Source organism: Cheilinus undulatus, linkage group 16 (assembly GCF_018320785.1).
Source record: "Cheilinus undulatus linkage group 16, ASM1832078v1, whole genome shotgun sequence".
Taxonomy (NCBI): domain Eukaryota; kingdom Metazoa; phylum Chordata; class Actinopteri; order Labriformes; family Labridae; genus Cheilinus; species Cheilinus undulatus.
In genome coordinates this window covers 32,137,578-32,156,284 of record NC_054880.1, presented here as the reverse complement: position 1 = coordinate 32,156,284, position 18,707 = coordinate 32,137,578, and the positions used below count along the sequence as shown (strand labels likewise).

The following is an 18,707-nucleotide window of genomic DNA, read 5'->3' as shown; positions in this document are numbered from 1 at the left end:
GTCATCAACTCCATTTGTACAAGGGTCAGATTTTTCTTACCAGGAAATTAACTACAATAAAAATCAACATTTTGGTCTGACTAACATATTATTGTAAAAATATTATGTCCTTCCAAAATTAATGGGACTTTTAGCCTTTTGAGATCAGCCCGTATCACTCATACTGCAGCCAGCCACAAGGGGCCAACTGAAATATTTTAGCTTCATATTTTTGGATCCCTCATGATGTCCATTACTGAGTCTGAAAGTAATATGATATGTCATGATTGGCTAAAACAAATGGAGGAAACAGATCTTTGGTGTAGATTCTCAGAAAGGGAAATTGCACCCTCAGAGAAACTTGCGTGGAGATTGATGTAAAAAACCACAACTTTAATCAAGATAAGACTCTTGAGTATACATTTACCACACCAAATTAAAAAGCTATACTTGCGAGAATCTTGTTTGATAAGTTGCTGGGTTGAAGGGAAAAAGTTAAACATATAACGTTAAACGTTATATGGAACTTGGCCTTCAGTTTGGAGATGGTACTAGGGTTCACTCCAAACAATGCCACAACTTAGTTTTGCAGAACACCAGCTTGGGCCCTATCCAGATCAGTCAAACGTGGCGTGCCGATTCTTGAAGCAGACATCTACTGACCACTGTAGCAGGGCCCATGCTCACAGGTGCCGCCAATCAGGCACCTGATTGGCAGCACCTGGGGGTACCAGAAGCTCAAAACAAGAGTCAGTAGCAACAGCAAAATAAGCTGTTTGGCACTGGGAGAGATTTGGTACATTTTTCATGGGCGCAACCCACATACTCAGCTCTGCTGCTCATCCAACAAATGCATGATCCTTACAAATGTGGCACCATTTAAAAGGGTAATAAACAGGCTTTCCAACGGTATAAGATTTATTACCAAGAAGCATTGTTACAACAAAGAAATAATCTACCAAACACAAATTTCCACATGCACCTTCTCATTGCCTTAAATCTTTGGATTCTGTTTACCAGGGGGCACTGAGGTTCTATGAATCTTAAGTCTTTAACTAATCTTTTAAATCTGTATGGTTGAGTTAGTTGGCCTTCCCTGACCACATGTAGAAAAAAATCATTGTCCTATCCGTATTCATAAGGCTATACTAAATCTGCTTCCAGCAAACTTGTGTCATTTTTTATGTGAAAAGAGCTGGGAGCTAAAGTCTTCGCTCTGTGACTCAGTCACAAAATGTACTTTTGCTCTCCGTGCCCAAAGTCTGTCTTGAAATGGGTAAAAGAAGTTCCTGCAGCCTGGACTCAACTACAGGACAATCTGCATCTGGGCGAGCTAGTCTGTTCAAATCCTTTTAAAATAGATGGATCTGACTGATTTTTGTTTTTAATAGTTTTTATGTTGTGTGTGTGTAACTCTGATGGTGCTGTTGCCTGTCTTGGCTAATACACTGTTATTCATGAGATTCTCCATAAGTCTAAATAAATAAATAAATAATTTTCTTCCTATGTATATGATGACATTGCATTTTTTTTAATTAGGTGCAGCATGTCATTTCTACTTTGTTATTCAGGTCTCCATTAAATCAAAAATCATGTATTCCTGACAGAATTCAGGCTGACCACAGGTAAAAAACTGAGAGAGAAAATCTAACGCACCAGACGTCCGTGTCAGTTTGTGTCTGTTTGGCTCTCCATGCCAGTCTTAGGAAGTCTTCTGTTGACCACATAACTATTGACTTGTTTACATTATAGTAAACCCTGTTACCACTACACTTCATATCATAAGAGACGTGTTTAAATGATTAAATTCCTGACCATCTCATTGTTTCATTCACTGACTTTCACAAATGTACCTTGTTAATTGGCCCTACTGAAGCACCACAGCTGGTGTCACACTGATTTCTTCTCTTGCAGTATGCACCAACAAAGTTCCAGAACACAAACACATGGTGTTATGGAGACTTTAGGATCAATTAACTGGCTTTATAAACTGCTGTTAACGCCTCATCCCTGGTGTGACTGCTAAGTGTGACCAGCACTGTACAAAGTGTTGAGTAGTCAGATGACTAGAAAAGCATGATGCAAACTCAAGTCCATTCACCACACAGTCCACAGAGTGCCAGAGAGCTCAGCTTCCTTACTGTCCTGAGATTTTAATGGAGGATAGCCCAGAGGAACATGTGTTAGAGTTCTCTCCCTGATAACAATTAGATGGTAAATAATACCTGAGTTAGAAAACCTTCCAGATAGAATTAGAATATCTTGTGTGTGCTTGGTGGGGTTGGGGGGAGTGGGATGTGTTTGTAATGGCATTTGTGAGAGTGGAAAAAGCACAATGGACCGCTACAGCAAAAGGAGGAGCAATCAATAGGATACCAGTCCAATACTAGGCTTTGTGTTTCTGTGTGTGTGTTTGTGCATGTGTGTGTGCTGAGAGAGAGAGACAGAGAGAGAAAGAATACAATTCTGAAATCTGTATGGGTTACCAGTATAATCAACACATCATGAATGGTCCTCATGGCCACTCACCAAACCATCAAAAGTAAAAAAGAACAATAGGTTGCCTTGACAACGGTTGTTGTTGTCAAGACAAACAGTCATTCAGCAGCAAATTCAGCCAATAGAAACAGACTTGTTTCCAACAGGAACTGATGAATCGGCTAACTAACACTTGGGCTCATGTAGAGGCTTTCATTGACAAATTTTAAATCAGTAAAAATATATATATATATATATATATATATATATATATCCCAATACTTGTACTTGTATTTTCTGTTGTATTTTTCATGGATTCTGTCTTATATCTGAGATTGGTATTGGTGGAGTGTCAATCAAAGCTACATCAATAGTGTGCTTTGTGACTGTAATGGTCTTTTGATCGTAAAAGAAGAAAAAAACAAACAAACAATCATGGATTAGATTATGGATTATGGATGATAATTACAGATACATCAAGAGGAGGACAAACAGACCATACGGTGGTATGAGTGTGATGAGAAAATCCTTGTGTTGAATTCTACAAAATATGGCAGTCAATCATGGACTATGATAATGTATAAACTAAAGGAAATATACTTTAATGCTTTTGCTGCCTTTCATGGAAGTTTTATGTTATTTATTGTTAATTATTGCCTTATTTATTGCTCTGTTTTTTTTCATACCATTTTATTGTAATTATTATTTTTTTCATGGCATTTTTAAAAAATATTTGTTATTATTATTTTATTTTATTTATTTATATCATTATTTATTTATTTTTGAATAAATTTTATTTTATGTACTTATTTTCATCATTTTGTCAGCCAGCCCTCGGGGAGGGACTGGTTGCAATATCTTTTGATGTTGTGGGGAATCTGTTCATGTGTTCTCGTGATGTTTAAAAAAAAACAGTAAAAACAACTTACTAATAATAAGAAAATTCTTGTATTTACACAAAAATCACCAGAGGGAGAAAAGTGGGGACTTTTATAATGTCATGCAGGTCAATGATGAGAGAAAGATAAGGAGCAAATATCTCCTTTTAGTAGGCGTCAGGATTCACACTGTTGATGTCAGGGTCAAGGTGTCAAACTAGGTGACGATGCATGAAAAATTTCTGACATACTGGTCTTGTTAAGTCGTGGTTGTGGGGTATTTTGGACGCATAGTTGATAATGTCACATCACAAGACCATTCATCATTACTGAAGTGCATAATAAGGCCTGAGGTGTGGCAATAAGCTGCACCGGTGCAGTTGGGCCAAATCTGGCTGAATTCATTGAGCCAGCCCTGGTGTGCTTTGGGTCATCAGACAAGAAGAAAGGCGCTATACATGCTCAAGCCCAGGGCTATTTAATTACAAATTCAATTGGGCCAAATTTTAAAATCAAGAAATGTAACCAGGCCAGACATGTTTGGTGATCAGTTAGCAGCTGGTAACGTCAAATTTTGAACCAATACAATTCAATCAGATCAAAAACATGCACTTTTTATTCATAGTCTCCCTTTTAAATTTGGCACCCTGACAAAAGCACATGAAAAAGTGCATAAAAACACAACAACAGAGCTGTATTTGAACACAACCTGAGGTAGCAGAAATGTTGTTTTTTTTTTTTTTTTTACTTGAATAAAAATGAAATAGAATGAAAATCAAATTCTCTAAATAATCATTTTGATCACATCTTACCCAGTCATATCTTAAAGTGCATAAAAACTAAATTTGCACAGTTATAGCTACCGTTAAGAAGGACATGTTTTATACTCTGTATCTTTGGGCTACTTCTGTCATCATCACTAGCCACACTTCAAAACAACACAGTGCACTGTAGGTAAACTGTTACTAGGGTACACGTAGAGTTGCATTCATGGTCTGAAATACTGTGGGACTTAATGAAAACTTGCAAAACAGGTTGCCCTCTGCATCTCTGGCATGACCACAGGCTGGACCACTTGGGGGTTGGTTCTGGGCCGCATGTGGCCCCCGAGCCGCTAATTGAGTAGGCCTGCTCTAGCACATTTATCTGTATGAAAGCAAAAGTCCATGCAAATTAGCACTGTTTTTGTAAATTAAAGGCAGAAAATATGTTCACAGTGAAGGTGTCTCATTCATGTTTTTTGCTGCTTCCACGATTATTCTCTGCCATCAGATGGACGTTCAGTTTGTTGTTGTTCTGACTGTGATCCTTTAGGAAATTGTTTTCTGAATGCTACTTTTGTTATTGTTTTGATTTACAGCATATATAGTGCATTCAAACTGTGTCACAACTGGCTGATGCTAACATTGTTTTCCTGTATTAATAAAGCTTTCTATCCCAGTAATCCTGGTAATGAGAGTCAAAGCTAACAACAGGCTACATCAAAGTAGAGCAGTAAAGTAAACAAAAGACAAGTATGGAGGAATAATGTCCTCCTTACATTTTTGAAATGGTTAAACTTGCGATGCTTACATGCTGAACACAAACTCTTTACATCATTTGGTATTTTCCCCTCATAGAAATCTTTACAAAAGGTGAAAATGTTTTCTGTTACTGATTACAGGGACTTTGCTCACAATCAATAGGACGTTCATATTATTCTCTCATCTGCATATTTTCTCCCCGGTGACTGACTGGCATGAGAAAGATGCATTGCTATAGAAACAGCTCACCTCTGTGCAGTTCAATTCTAATTTAAGCCATGCAGCATGTTGAGCCTGGGGAGGAACAGGGGGGACAAAAACTGTGTGCGTGTCCCCTTATGAGTCAGACTCTCATCTAACCTTTATCTCCTGTATCTCCAAAACGTCATTTATCCACCTCAGTATTTATTTATCTTCACTATTAATACACACTAACTGAAGTCTGGATGACTCATGTCTGAGTGCTCTAATTGTCACCTATTGTTTGTGTCTGTGCTGTACTCAACCTGCACAGCCTTGTAAAATGTGGCTAATAATATTCCTGCAACACCTCAGGCAGACGTGAATAGATGTCAGCATGCAAACACAAACACATGCTCAAATGCACAAAAACACACTTGTGTAAATTACTTCAGCATTGGTGGAGAGATGCTTAGTTGTCAGGCTCAGGTGTCTCTGGACAAAAACAGTCTCTAGAACAAATTAAAGGCACGTCCTGGGAATACATGCAAACTTATACTGTAGTTACATTTTTGTGAAGTGTGTTTATTGGGAGGTTTGTAGAATTTAGCATAGGAGAGGACTTTAGCAAAAATGGCATCACACTTTAAAATATACTTAAATGGTAGATTGTCTTGAGCTTGTTAAGCACACACTGATGGCAAAAGCTGCTATGTAGAGTGGTCGTCAGTATTAACTGGTAAATCGCCCACAATGTGTGCTGAACAAAATGAATGAAACTCTAAAACAAATTCTCCAAAAACTCCTCTTGAGAGTCAAACTCTTTTACAAGTATTGCCAGCAAACTTATAAAGTTAACACATCGTGCAGGAGTGTGCCAATAATTTTAGTCATTGAAATCAATAAATCATCCAAAATTGGATGTCTAGGATTTATAGGTATCAGGTACTAATTATTAGATTTTACTTGGTTTTATCAAAGTTCAAAAGACTGATATCATGACAACCTTTAAAGCAGGCTAAATAAAAATATTTGTAATTGAATTTCTCTATTCAAATCAAAGCTTTACCCTCAGCTTAATGTACTCATTTATAACCTTTTCCCTTATTGCTGTGCTCAATTTTTTTTTCTTTTTGAAAATTATTAAAGGCCCCCCAGTAGCATTGGTCCCAAATAAAAGCAGGATAATGTAATAAACTGAAGTGAATGAAAGCCTAGGTAATCAGATTAAGTTTTACAGTATAAAGTATATAACACTTTACCCAAAAATCAATCCGCTCTCCAAAACAACATACAGTAAACTCTAAGACAGGGGTGTCAAACTCAATCACAGCAGGGGCCAAATCCTGATTTTGGGTCCAACCTGAGGGCCTAACAGGGTCAATATTTAACCATTGACTGTCAACCTAAATGATTTTGAGATTAAAGGTTCAACATAATTAGTTAAAAACTCTAAATCTGACATAAAAAGTCAAACTTACAAGTTTTAAAGGTAAAAACATGACATTTAAATTTAAAATAATGTTTATAAAAGGCAAAGTATGAGATAAAATTCTTAAACCATGATTTTTAAGTCAAAATATGACATGAAATTCAAAATCATGAGTTTTAAAGGTAAAAAAAAATCTAGATAAAAGTCAAAGTTAGGACTTGAAATTGTCAGCAAAACTGAGAAAAAATTAAAAATCATGATATTTAACAATCAAAATGTGAGATAAATATGAAATTGTGAGTTTAAAATGTCAAAATATGAGATTTAATTTCAGATTCATTAGTTTTAAAAGTCAAAATATGAAACAATGTTAAAAATCATGAGTTGTAAAGGTAAAAAAAACGAGATAAGAATCAAAATTAGGAGTTGTTAAAGGTCAAAACTTGAGATAAAAGTCAAAATCATGACCTTAAAAGGTCACACTGGGATTTAATGTAAAATTATGAATCTAAAAGGTAAAAATATGAGATAAAAACAAAAAGTTATGATATGTAAAGGTTAAAATATGAAATAAAAAGTCGAAACCAAAACTTTTAGTCATAACTGTGAGATGCAAAATTGAAAATATAAAGAAAACACACATTTCTCCTACATTCCTGACTTTTTATCAAATTATTTTTACTGTTTACTTTTTCTCATTCTCATTTCATTTTCTCATGATTTCAACTGCAATGGGACACCATAGAAGGAAAGCACAGCTTTATTTTGAGTTAGGTATAACTGCAACATAACTATACTGTTATCAACTTTCTCATACTAGCCTTGGCTAGACCAACAAGGCTTCCACAGATGTACAGTAGTCAGCCAGGTGCAAAAGCTTCAACAGCATCAGGGCTTTAGGGGCAACACATTAATGCTTCCGATTTTGGCATTTCCTAGGGCAGCTCAGAATAATAGTCACCATCTCTGTGCAGAAAAATGCAATTCTGTTCTTCAGGTTTATACTAATATCTATTGAATTCTGCCCTCCATTGAGTGCTCCCACATCTGCACACTCAAACACTCAGTGGCAGGGTTGACACACACATACAGGTGTCTTTAACATATTTATGATTCTAATGAAGGCTGCAACTTGATAGGCAAACTATTTGATCATAATTAACAATAGAAAAACATAGCCAGCTTATCTGTAAGAGAGTGAAAAGACAACTGCTTTGAGGATATTCAAACCCCTAGAAATTCCAGGATAATTTCATTTGATATACTAGTATGTGATATACATTCTGCATTTGCATCAATGATATGGATGGATGTACCTACAGTACACATCATCTAAAGATCAGAGAAAACAGAAAATAATATAAAGCAGACTGATTATGTGCACAATGATCACAACAGATGCTTTCTTTTATCACCCCCTGCTGCTCATCAGCAGAGAATCGTCCTGATTTTTGTCTGCTGCACTAACACATCAGCTCAACCAAACTACACACAGACATTTTGTAGAGCAGGGGTAATCAACTGAAGTTCAAAGAGGTCCAGTCAGAGAAAATGTATTAAACCAAAGATCCGGAACATCATCATGTCTAACTTGAGTTAGTGTGATATGTGGATCTGGGTGCAATTTCAGGGACTTGTTGCGCTGATACTCTTTCTGTCTGTCTTTCTTTCTATCTTTCTTTCTTTCCTTTGTTTCTTTTTTTTAAATTTTGTTTTCTTTTGTTCTCTTTTGTTTTCTTTTCTTTTCTCTTTCTGTCTTCCTCTCGTCTGTCCCTTGTATGAATGCAGCGGTTTGATGTTTACTGCCTGGAATGCAGACAGTTCATTGGCCAAGTAGCGTCACATGAGATGGCTTAACTCAAATGCAACTGGCGTGTGCATTTCCTGATCTGCAAAACCAGTACTGTAAATCCTAGAATAGCTGCTCCGGTTAAAATAGAAGTGCCCTGTCAAATTTAAAGTTCCCTTTTAATCTAATGATTGTAGGTCCAGGTCCAGGTTCGTATCTGTCTTGATCCGGACCCGGACCGCGGTCCCCCAGCATTAGATTTAAGTGAAAATTTGGATATTTGCTACTCACTTGCAGCTCACCTTGAACATTTTGGAGCATTTTCAGTAGTTTTGTGGGTGTGTGAAAACACCAATAAAGACATTCAGGTTTATATGTAGATAAAAAAAATTGAATTGCTGTGTTAGCCTGACTGAAATTGATCTCATAAAATGTGTGTGCATGTTAGCCTGACTGAAATCATACTAAATAAAATTTCTAAAAGTTGAACAAAGACACTGGAACTGGACTAGTTAAATGGTTAATGGTCAGTGGACGTGAGCTTATTAAGTGCTTTTCTCGTCATCTGACTACTTAAAGTGTTTAACACCACAAATTACACTAACCCATTCACATCCATTCACTCAACATTTATACACTGATGGATCAGGCTGGCATAGAGTGGCTGTATGTATTACTTAATCCAGGTCATACACACCCATACATTTCCACATGCCAGTGGCACAGCAGCGAGCAATTCAGGGTTAAGTGTCTTGTCCAAAGAGACATTGACATCCAGTATGACACCAGGAGTTGGGAATAAAACCCTCAACCTTCCACTAGAGGCTATCTACTGAGCCACAGTACACAAGCATGCACTGAGCACAATGTGTCATCTGAATATCACCATAAGCTCGGGGATTGGCATGTGTCCGCTTAAACCAAAAGTAAAGTTTAGGTCTTGTACAAAATGCACAGACCTTTGAAATTGTTCACATTTTCCAAAAATATCACGTGCATGGTACGCCAACTAAACAGTTAAATCCAGACATCAAATTAGAATAACACACAAGATTTATGAGTCTGTTAAACTTAAAATATGACTTTTATGAAATACACGCCTGAAATCCCAATGTATGCTCTTTCAAAACTGTGATAAGGCCTCCCACCGGTAGGGCTGCAACGACTCGTCGACATAATCGTTTGTGTCGACTATAAAAATTTGTCGACGCGGGAATTCAAGTGTCGACACATCGTATTATTGTTTTTTAGACTGGTAAAATCTAGTACCGGCCGGTAAGGACTCATCTGTGCTTGCAGTTCACTACAGGAAGTGGTGGGGGCAGTATCGCTCCCACTGTTTACATTATTCACAGAAACTGAGAAGAAGAAGTTAAGCATGGCGGAAAGCACGGAGAACACACCAAAAAGCCAACCCAGAGCTTCTAAAGTTTGGGAACATTTTACAGAAAACAAACTGGCGAAACAAGTCAACTGCAAACTGTGTCAAGTCAAACTCTTGTACCATGGCAGCACTACGGCAATGCACGAACACCTGAAACGTAAACACACTGTAGCTGCCGTGTCTTCAAATACCGCGAGAGGGCAAGTTTGCAAGTTGCATGAATATCTTTTACGTTACGTACGTTAATCAGTCGGAAAACCATCTTTGATATTTGTTAGGGTAACGGTTTTTTCAGTAACGCTATTTAGTGTGCAATTTACTTTAGTTATCAGTTCAATACTTTTATATTAGAGGAAAAACAAACCTTGACGATGTAGCAACTTGACATGTCATGTCAATTTGCTAAACCATTAAGTTTTCACAGGTGTGCATGCATAAGAAGGCAAAGTAAAACGGGGATCCAAAATAGCATGCCAAATAGCCACAATTAGTTAGGAACAGCTCGGTATGACAGTATTTTGAAATACAAAATGGAAATAAAGTTGTGCGTAGGCTGTTGAGGGTTATGCTTACAAACCACTCAACTGAAGTGACGAGTAACCACGTTAAGCATGATACTAATCTGAAGGAATGAATGCTGTCAGAGCTATCTAACAACTTTAGCCACACTCTACTCTGCATACCAGCCCCAGCTGGTTTTTGGAGGATTTTTCCACTTGAGAATAGTCGATTAATCACAATTTCACTGCACATTTAGCCAGGCAAGAAAGAAGTTTCCTGGGAACATCACTAGTTCTCATCATTAAACCTAGAAGTGGCTAGGTTCTTGCTTACTTGAGGTCTTGTAAGGTCAGCCAGAGCTAGATCCAACTGTGACGATCTGAAATGAGGCTGACTAGTCTCGCAGACCTGGACGTGCTTCAGTAAATCAAATTTCCCTCAGAGCTTGTATACTGGAACAAGGTCTAGAGACCAGTTAAAAACCCTAATCAAGCTATAAGAGTAGCTCGACTTAACAGTCAAACACACACCTGCTTTCCATCAACTGCTTCTGTCTTCACGGTTTGTGATCTAAGTTTTTACAATCAAGAAAATATAGACAAGCTATCTGATCAACAAGAAATCCCTGCTACAGAATTGCATCTATAGAGTGAATTACACATGATCGTCCAAGTCAAACATGAAAATTCATTGCTGCTTTTTTTCCTTACCGACCAATGTGCTGTGTGAATATTAAAAAAAACAGAATGCTATTAAGCCATCGGCCCAATTTAAACCACTTATAGTGCTCAAGGGAGACCGAGTCTATTCCAGCATGCATTGGGGTAGACACAAGGAGAACCCTGACAGGTTGTAAGTCTGACACCAACAGAAAATAGTCCAACACATTGACATTCACACCTGTAGACAAATTCACAGGAAGAAAACTGCAGCACTCAGAGGAAACCCACTCAGAACTGACTCATGGGTAGCAGTAGGAAAACAACTAACAAATACAACACTGTGGTATTTAATTCTGTCATATTTAAAGAAAAAAAATGTGCCAATCAAGCTTCATGTGTTTTTCCTCCTGGCATTTCTCTGATTTATCTCCAAACCTATTGCCAACATGTAATCTTATTCAAACCAAACTAAGATTTTTGGTCTCTCTTCTTCCTGACATTTCTGGTGAAGCTTACCTCCTCTTTAATATGCTTATTCAAGACAGGTAAAGACAACCTATCAATGGCATTCACTGGTAAGTGAAGGTGTTCATTAGTTACCCACTACTGATGCCAAACTCCATCACTCAACATTCTTTTGTTGTTGTTCAGCCACTCTCAGCTTGTATGGATTGTGTGTCAAGCACACATTCAAGCACACACAACCATCATTATTTTCCAACATCTGTCTTCCTGGTTAATATAGCATGTGACAAGCACAGACGAATCAATCAGTCAAGAAAAACAATGTAAGCACACACACAATGAGCCTGTGATGCATGAAACAGATGCATAGTACACCGGGCCACAAAACAGAAGTGATGCAAAGGCAGGGGAACAAAAAGTGGGGGTCAGGTTTTTATGTCAGAGCGTCAATGAAAAAAAAGGAAAAGAAGTGGCTGGAAAAACACATGACCAGGCAGGAAATTGTTGTGTCACATGTTGTTTCAAGCTAATATTACTGTACTCTACTGAATATGGATCAATAGGTCTTTCCAGAGAGCAGGAAACCATAATAATGTGTTTTCCCATCTAGTGATCTGTCAGTTAGCTGTTATGGTTAACAGCGAGCTATAGCAATGTCAGCAATCACTGCACTTTGTTTAGCTTTAGGAATTAGCCTAACACTAGAAAGACCATGACTGTTTTAATGTCCCACAAAAGTGCTTGTATTTCAATTTAGCATGATATTTTACCAATTGCACAAAAAGCTAAGAAAATATGCTCACTTCTGCCTAGAAAGACTGCACAGATTTAGCTTCACTTAAACAGATATATTCCTCTGTAGTGGCATCTGCATTTGTGTTGCATTCAGTATTAATTGTTGCTCACAGAAAAAAAGTTGCCTGTTTGACCAACTTTTGGTGTTTCGTAGTTTAATTTAACCAGGCTGAGGAGGTTTTAGGCTGTCATTAGTAAGGATAATTGTGCTCCTCTGAGGTGCTGATCAAGGACTGGTTTAGGACAATTTTAGTGGACTATACTTAGACATCTATCCCAGTGTTATGGGGAAAGACAAAAAAACTGTAAAGGCTGGGATCAAAATTTGTCATCATGATTTTAAAACACAAATTTACCTCATACTTTTCAACTTAATGCTCACTATTTTAGCACAGGGACAACCTACTTAAGAGAAGACCCCAAAAAATGAACAATACTAAAATACTTTCTGGTGATCAGGACAATTCCACCAACCAAAAATTATTTTTTATAAATATATCTTTTTATGATACTTGGATATTATTATTACATTACTAAAGGAGATCAAAACTAAATGTTTAATCACCTTGTTCTAGCTGTTTTAGATAAATCACCTATTGCAAATAGTGTTTCACACAGAATGATTACAGTTTATTTTCTGATGACAATTAACACTGAAAGATGTCTACACAAGTTAGTTAAAATGTACATTCTTGTGTCATCTTATATTGAAAAGACAATACAATCCTAACACAATAAATTCATTTCTGTTTGAATTGGATGTCTATCATCAAAATGAGTCAAAATGACCTCTAATAGCCTTTGTAGTGCAAACGTTTTTCCAGGCAGCTGTGGATGAGAGGTACAGCTAGAAGGCTGATGGTTCGATTCCAAGCTCCTGCACTCACCTGTTGGAAGTGTCCTTGAACCCCAACTTGCTCCTGCTACTTTTTCAGCAGTGTGTGCTATAATGGACAGTTGGGTACAGTACAAAGCGGTCTACCATCAGTGCTTGAATGTGGTACCAATGTAGCATGTAAAGAAAAAATGCTTTGAATGTTTAGAAGGCTACGAAAAGTACTACAAGTTTGTTTACCACTTAGAGTGTTAGCCAGAGTTTCAGTGGACGGATGCTTAAGTCACTCTCTCATCAATACTGAGAAATTCAAAAAAGCTTATATTTCTATTTATTAAAAAGAAGCTTCATGCCTACAACATATTAGAAGTCCTGTGATTTAAAGCCTGCAACTAATTACAGAACTTTTATTTTACAGTGCTAAAGAAAAATACATAGAAAAACAGACTGTAGTCATATCAAGGCTCTACAATAATAGTACATGAACCTAGACTTGTCCTATGGCCACTTAAAGCGCTCTTACACTACATGCCATTTTCATCCATTCATACTACATTAGCAGTGTTATGGCTGAGGCCGCCCAACTGCCCATCAGTACTATTCCATTAGCTCACAAATGCACTCTGCCAGCGAAGCAGCGGGAGCATTTTTGGGTTCAGTCTATTGGCCAAGGACACTTTGACAAGGAAGGTTTAGAGCCGGCAGACTACCACTGACCCATGGCTCTCATCTGACATCCTGAACCACTCAAGAAGATCCGACTCTCGACAATGTTTAACTGAAAGACTTACAGTGGGTTACAATAGAAATAGGCTACAGGACAACCAGCTGTATATCTAAGGCTGATAAATAGCCAAGGCAACTACATTTTTTTTCTGATACTCGTAGCAGTAGTGGGAATGCTTCCAAAATAACTGAAAGAGCAAACTAAAATATATGTAAACACAAAATAAAGCAGTTTAGTTTTATGTTAACTGCTGTCACATTAGCTTGGCTCATTTAGGTACTCAGCTTGTTTTAAGGTTAGAGGAACTTAACTGAGCCAAGCCACGCAACAATGACAGTAGTCGTCTAAAAATCATGCAGAGAAACTTATATAGCTGTTAGAAATAATAACATTAATTTTCTAACATACTGGTAAATGAGGGGAAGCTTTTATTAGCCAACACTTAAGTGTTGGCCTCAGTAGGTATACCAGTGTTGATAGATGCCATTTAATACAACATCCAACCACACTGCTAGAGCACAATTTTATATCCGTATTAATGAACAAATACCTTTTAAGTTTGCTTAAGGCACTGCACTGGTACAAAAAAAACACTTTTTGGTATGAAGTTCTGCCATACCATAAGCAAACACCAGTGCCACCATTTACTTAATCTATCAGCTGCTGTAGAGGGTGAACAGACTTATAATAACACAATGATGTGAGTCACTCAGATTGAGTCCCGGTCTTCTGCATGTTTCACTCTGATGCTTTTTTTTAAAGATTTATTTTTGGGCCTTTTCATGCCTTTATTAGATAGTGGAAGGACAAAGGATAGACTCAGAAACAGGGAGGAGAGTGGAGAGAGACATGCGGTAAAGGGCCAGAGGCCAGATTCAAACCCGGGCCGCCCCCGTGTACATGGGTAGCGCCTTAAACCACTCGACCATCTGTGCACCTGTACTTTGATGCTTAAGAGCACAGGCAGGCAGACCTGCATGCTCACTGACTGAGCATCGCCTCCTTATTTCAGAGCAGGTGTCAGTGGTACCACATGGAAGCAAACTGCACCATTACAATCAAGTAAATGTGCTTTCTTGTCTCGAAGTTCGATGTCTCTAAGTGACAGCCACATTAGATGAGTGTGCTCTCTTTACAGAGCATCTCAGTTAGGGATGTTCCAATACCATTTTTTTTTTCTTCCTGATACGATTCTGGTACCAAGGTGTTGGGTGTTGGCTCAACAAATAGAATCATAATGTACAGCATCTCTGTGACCTTAAAGCTGTTTTGCTACAAATTATTGAGTTTTATTGCGAAATATTAAAAGAGACAGACCCTCACAAAGGGAAAACAATATGGCGGTAAGCATTTGAGTAAGCATTAGAGCTAGTGGCAATACATGATTATAATTAATTAAATGGATAAAAATACATTCAATATTGGGATTACTGGTGTGGATTTAATCATTAAAGTCCCCAAAAGTCACACAAGTTCCAGGCTTGCAGCTGCAACAGACTCAAAGCATCAATGGGACAGCACAACGGCTAGATTCAAGAGAAAAAACAAGTAAGAGGCAGCGATTTATGGTTCAAAAGTTATTGAACTTTTGATAAACTGTGTCACTTCTTGTCGTACGACAGCGCCAGTCTGGAATGCATTTTAACGATCACATTCAGAGAAAAAAATGTCATGCAGCCTCTATTCTTTGCAGCTGAAGTGGGTCCTTTGGTTCTTTTTTGCTGCTCTAAAAATGGTAGCCGTGCATGCAGTGCTTTCCGGTAGTGAAGAAGAATTGATTTCCAGTTTATAGCGCTAACATTAAGCATGGCTAAACGAAGAAAAATTTAAAGTTTAACCAAACGGTATCTGATCGATGCGTAAATTCATTTACTCACAGATACCAACACCTGCATTTTAAGCAGTATCAGACATATTTATACTGGTATCAGAAACAGAACACCCTAATCTCAGTCAGTCTGTCTGGTTTTATCACAGGCTATGTGCTGAAATAGATTGGTTCAGTTTGTCTTGATCACAAGTTGACTTCAACAACTTTGAAGACAAGGGGGTCACAGCACTTAGACATACATTGAAATGGGTGATCACTGTAATTTTGTAATACCTTGACGCAGTACAGTTACAGCAGGAGCAAAAACAAAAAACATGTGATTTTAGTTTTATAGGTCATATTATCCACCTATGGTTTAACTGTCTAAACCAAACAGTTAAAACATGTAAATGATCAGCAAAAATGTAAATATTTTACCATTCATTCAGAAAGGCTACAGAGCCAAAAGCAACTGTCACTGCAGCAGTCTGTCATAGCTGCATCCATTCATCTGTCTGTGCATATGTGTTTATTTAGCTATACTGTTGGGCAGCTTTGTATTGTATAGATACAACAATCAATGAAAACTCCATTATGTACAGACCGAGCAGGTATAAATACACAGACAAACATGGTCACCAACTATGACGCAATAACTCATCTTGTATGACCCTTTATGGCTGAGTGCCATGGAGGCCAGCGGTAATGGGAACAAGCTCGTTCACAGCACACATTGGAAACTGGTCCTATTGATTGTGCGGGACCTGGTGGCACTCACAGAGGACTGGATTATGCAGATAGATCTAAACTTGCTCAGTCTGCTATACTTCACGTTTGTCTCTTCTCTTGACTCACACAGGTCATCAGAAAATAATTCCACATGCTTAAAGTATTTTGCAGACATCTCCATTAAGTCTCCACAGAGGGACCCTACTGATATTTAAAAGAACAGTTTAGAGGATAGACAACTTTCCCATATTTAAATTATTAAAGTATTTTTAATGCTCTCAAGCAATAATTAAAGATTAATCTAATTAATTATAGCCTTTGTAATTTATGAACCACAATTAATTGCATATGTTGATAATTTGAGAAAGACTGCATTAATGGGTGACTTCAATAATCCACAATCGAGCTAGGATGGTGTTAATATGAAGAATACGGATTTTGTCCATAAAATTACAAAAAATAAAGAGAACAGAGAATTGAATGTGATCCAACTGAAGTGACACAGCTGCTTTAGGCAGTAGTGAGATGGCATTAGAGTGAGATTGATCAGCATTCATTTTTTATTGTATTTTTTACCTCTGTGATTGATTAATCAAGTTTAATCAAAAATTTGACCGCACTTTTATTCAAATGAGCCAAGAGATTTGATTTATCTTGACAAGGGCTGTAAAAGATTTAAAACGTAATCACAAATAACCTCTGATTTTTTTTCATTAGATTGCAATTAATTGTATCCTTTTCTTGTATTTCAAAATTGCCCTGTTTTGCATTTAAAATTGTTTTTGTATCATTTTAGATGTTCTACTGTCTTAAATTACAGGTAATTGACTTCCTGTTTGTATACAGACCTGCTTTTATAGGTGGATTATGGTTTATAACATGAACTTAAATATGGAGAAAAGCAGCTTGTCATGGATTAAAACAGAAATAAGGCACCAGTAAACACAACACAACAAGTTGCATATGACTCTTGACTCGTCCACTGAGCTGTCTGAGCTTTTTAAATAGATTTTAAGGAGCAGAGGTGGACATATTTTTCAAGCGGCTGCAGTGGCTTAATCAAAGTCTGCTGGACTATAAAGAGTGAGAGTGACCATGAGATACAAATTCAATGCCCTAAATGCAATTAATCTTAACAGCCCTAATTAAGACTGTTGCTAGTGGTCCCTCCTCTTGAAATGTCACCTGAACAAGTCTTGTAGAGAAGACGTTGCTAGTATTTCTTAAGGGTGCTATAGACGTCCACCAACATTTCTTTCTATTAGGCAAGAAAAACAAATCAGTTTGTCCATCAGATGACTTCTTCTGTCCATTAAAAACCTCTTCTCTGAATCAGAATTTCAGAGTATTAACTTGCAATCATTAAACTGACAAGACAATACAAATACACGGTAGTTACTGACATCGCTGCGTGCCATTCTGTTTATCTATGGGCTGATAAACCAACACATCAGTGCATCTCTAGCATGTACAACTATTAGCCAATCAGGAGGCATATACTGCCAACTGCATTCTTCAAGAACAGACTGTTGCCACACAATCATAAACTTGACTTGAAATGCTTGTATTGCACCTTTGTTTGGTTTAAATTTGCCGAACAGAAAGCCAGAGGTCAGTAAGAGGTGCAACACTGCTAGCCTTATTTTGCTCATTCATTGATTGTTCTCAGAGCATGAAGGACATTCTAGGGCTGACTTTCCTGCATTTTCAGATCATTGCTGAAGGCAGTGCTTAATGCATCACTTAAAGATGTAAAGAGCATTCTCTGAGAAAGTACACAAACCAGTTAAAGAATAAAGATTGCTTAATGCAGTCTGAAAACACTGAATAGGTATTCCTTTAAATTAAACAAGAAATCACGAATCCAAGTTCATTTGACTCTGCAGCTCAAAATGTCCTTGAACAAAAACTGAACACCTATCAGCAATAAAGGCTGCTCAGAACAAATGAAGCATTGACTTGACTAATTTGCAGTGTTACATGGACGTAATGCACCAAAACTACAGGGTTATGGGTTCAGTTTTACCTCCTGGTGATAAAACTTTGATAGAAACCCAGTAAAACAATGTCCAAGACTTCCTTTCTCTTCACTTATTGCTTTTCTTAGTTAGGAATTGGAGGTAAGCATATGAATATTTGACACATTTAAACCCACTCTGATACACATTAACATGATGGTACAAAGACACCATACATAAAAATGTCCTCCACTTACCCTGTAATGTTTGGAAGAAGAATTAGCTTAGCTCCTTACAGCTATTAAAAGAAAACCTCTCCTTTGTTGTTCTGCGACTCTAACGGCAATGTGCAGGTCCAAAACAGTTCCTCCCTCCAGTGAAATAACCTTCGTGTTAACTCACCTCTCTCACTGGAAGAAGATGAATGAACCGCTGCGTCTCCCTTGCCAACACATTTGCATGAAAGTCGCCTCCCTCGCGCGACGATTAGCTAGGACGCTGTTCAAAGGTGGATACTAGTCATCTGATTGGACGAAGTGTAGTGTCAATAAGAAGCTGTGACCGCGCGCGCCTGTGCCCTCG

At 37.6% G+C, this 18,707-nt stretch overlaps 1 protein-coding gene across 1 annotated transcript in view; it reads right to left on the bottom strand.

Annotated features, from left to right (window-relative positions):
* LOC121524013 (hippocalcin-like protein 4) overlaps positions 1-18,487 on the bottom strand; it is a 35,383-nt gene extending 16,896 nt beyond the window's left edge. The window contains exon 1 of the mRNA XM_041809172.1: positions 18,383-18,487. The gene's annotated coding sequence lies outside the window, so the exon portion shown is untranslated. The remainder of the gene's footprint in view (positions 1-18,382) is intronic.
* Positions 18,488-18,707: the final 220 nt, after the last annotated feature.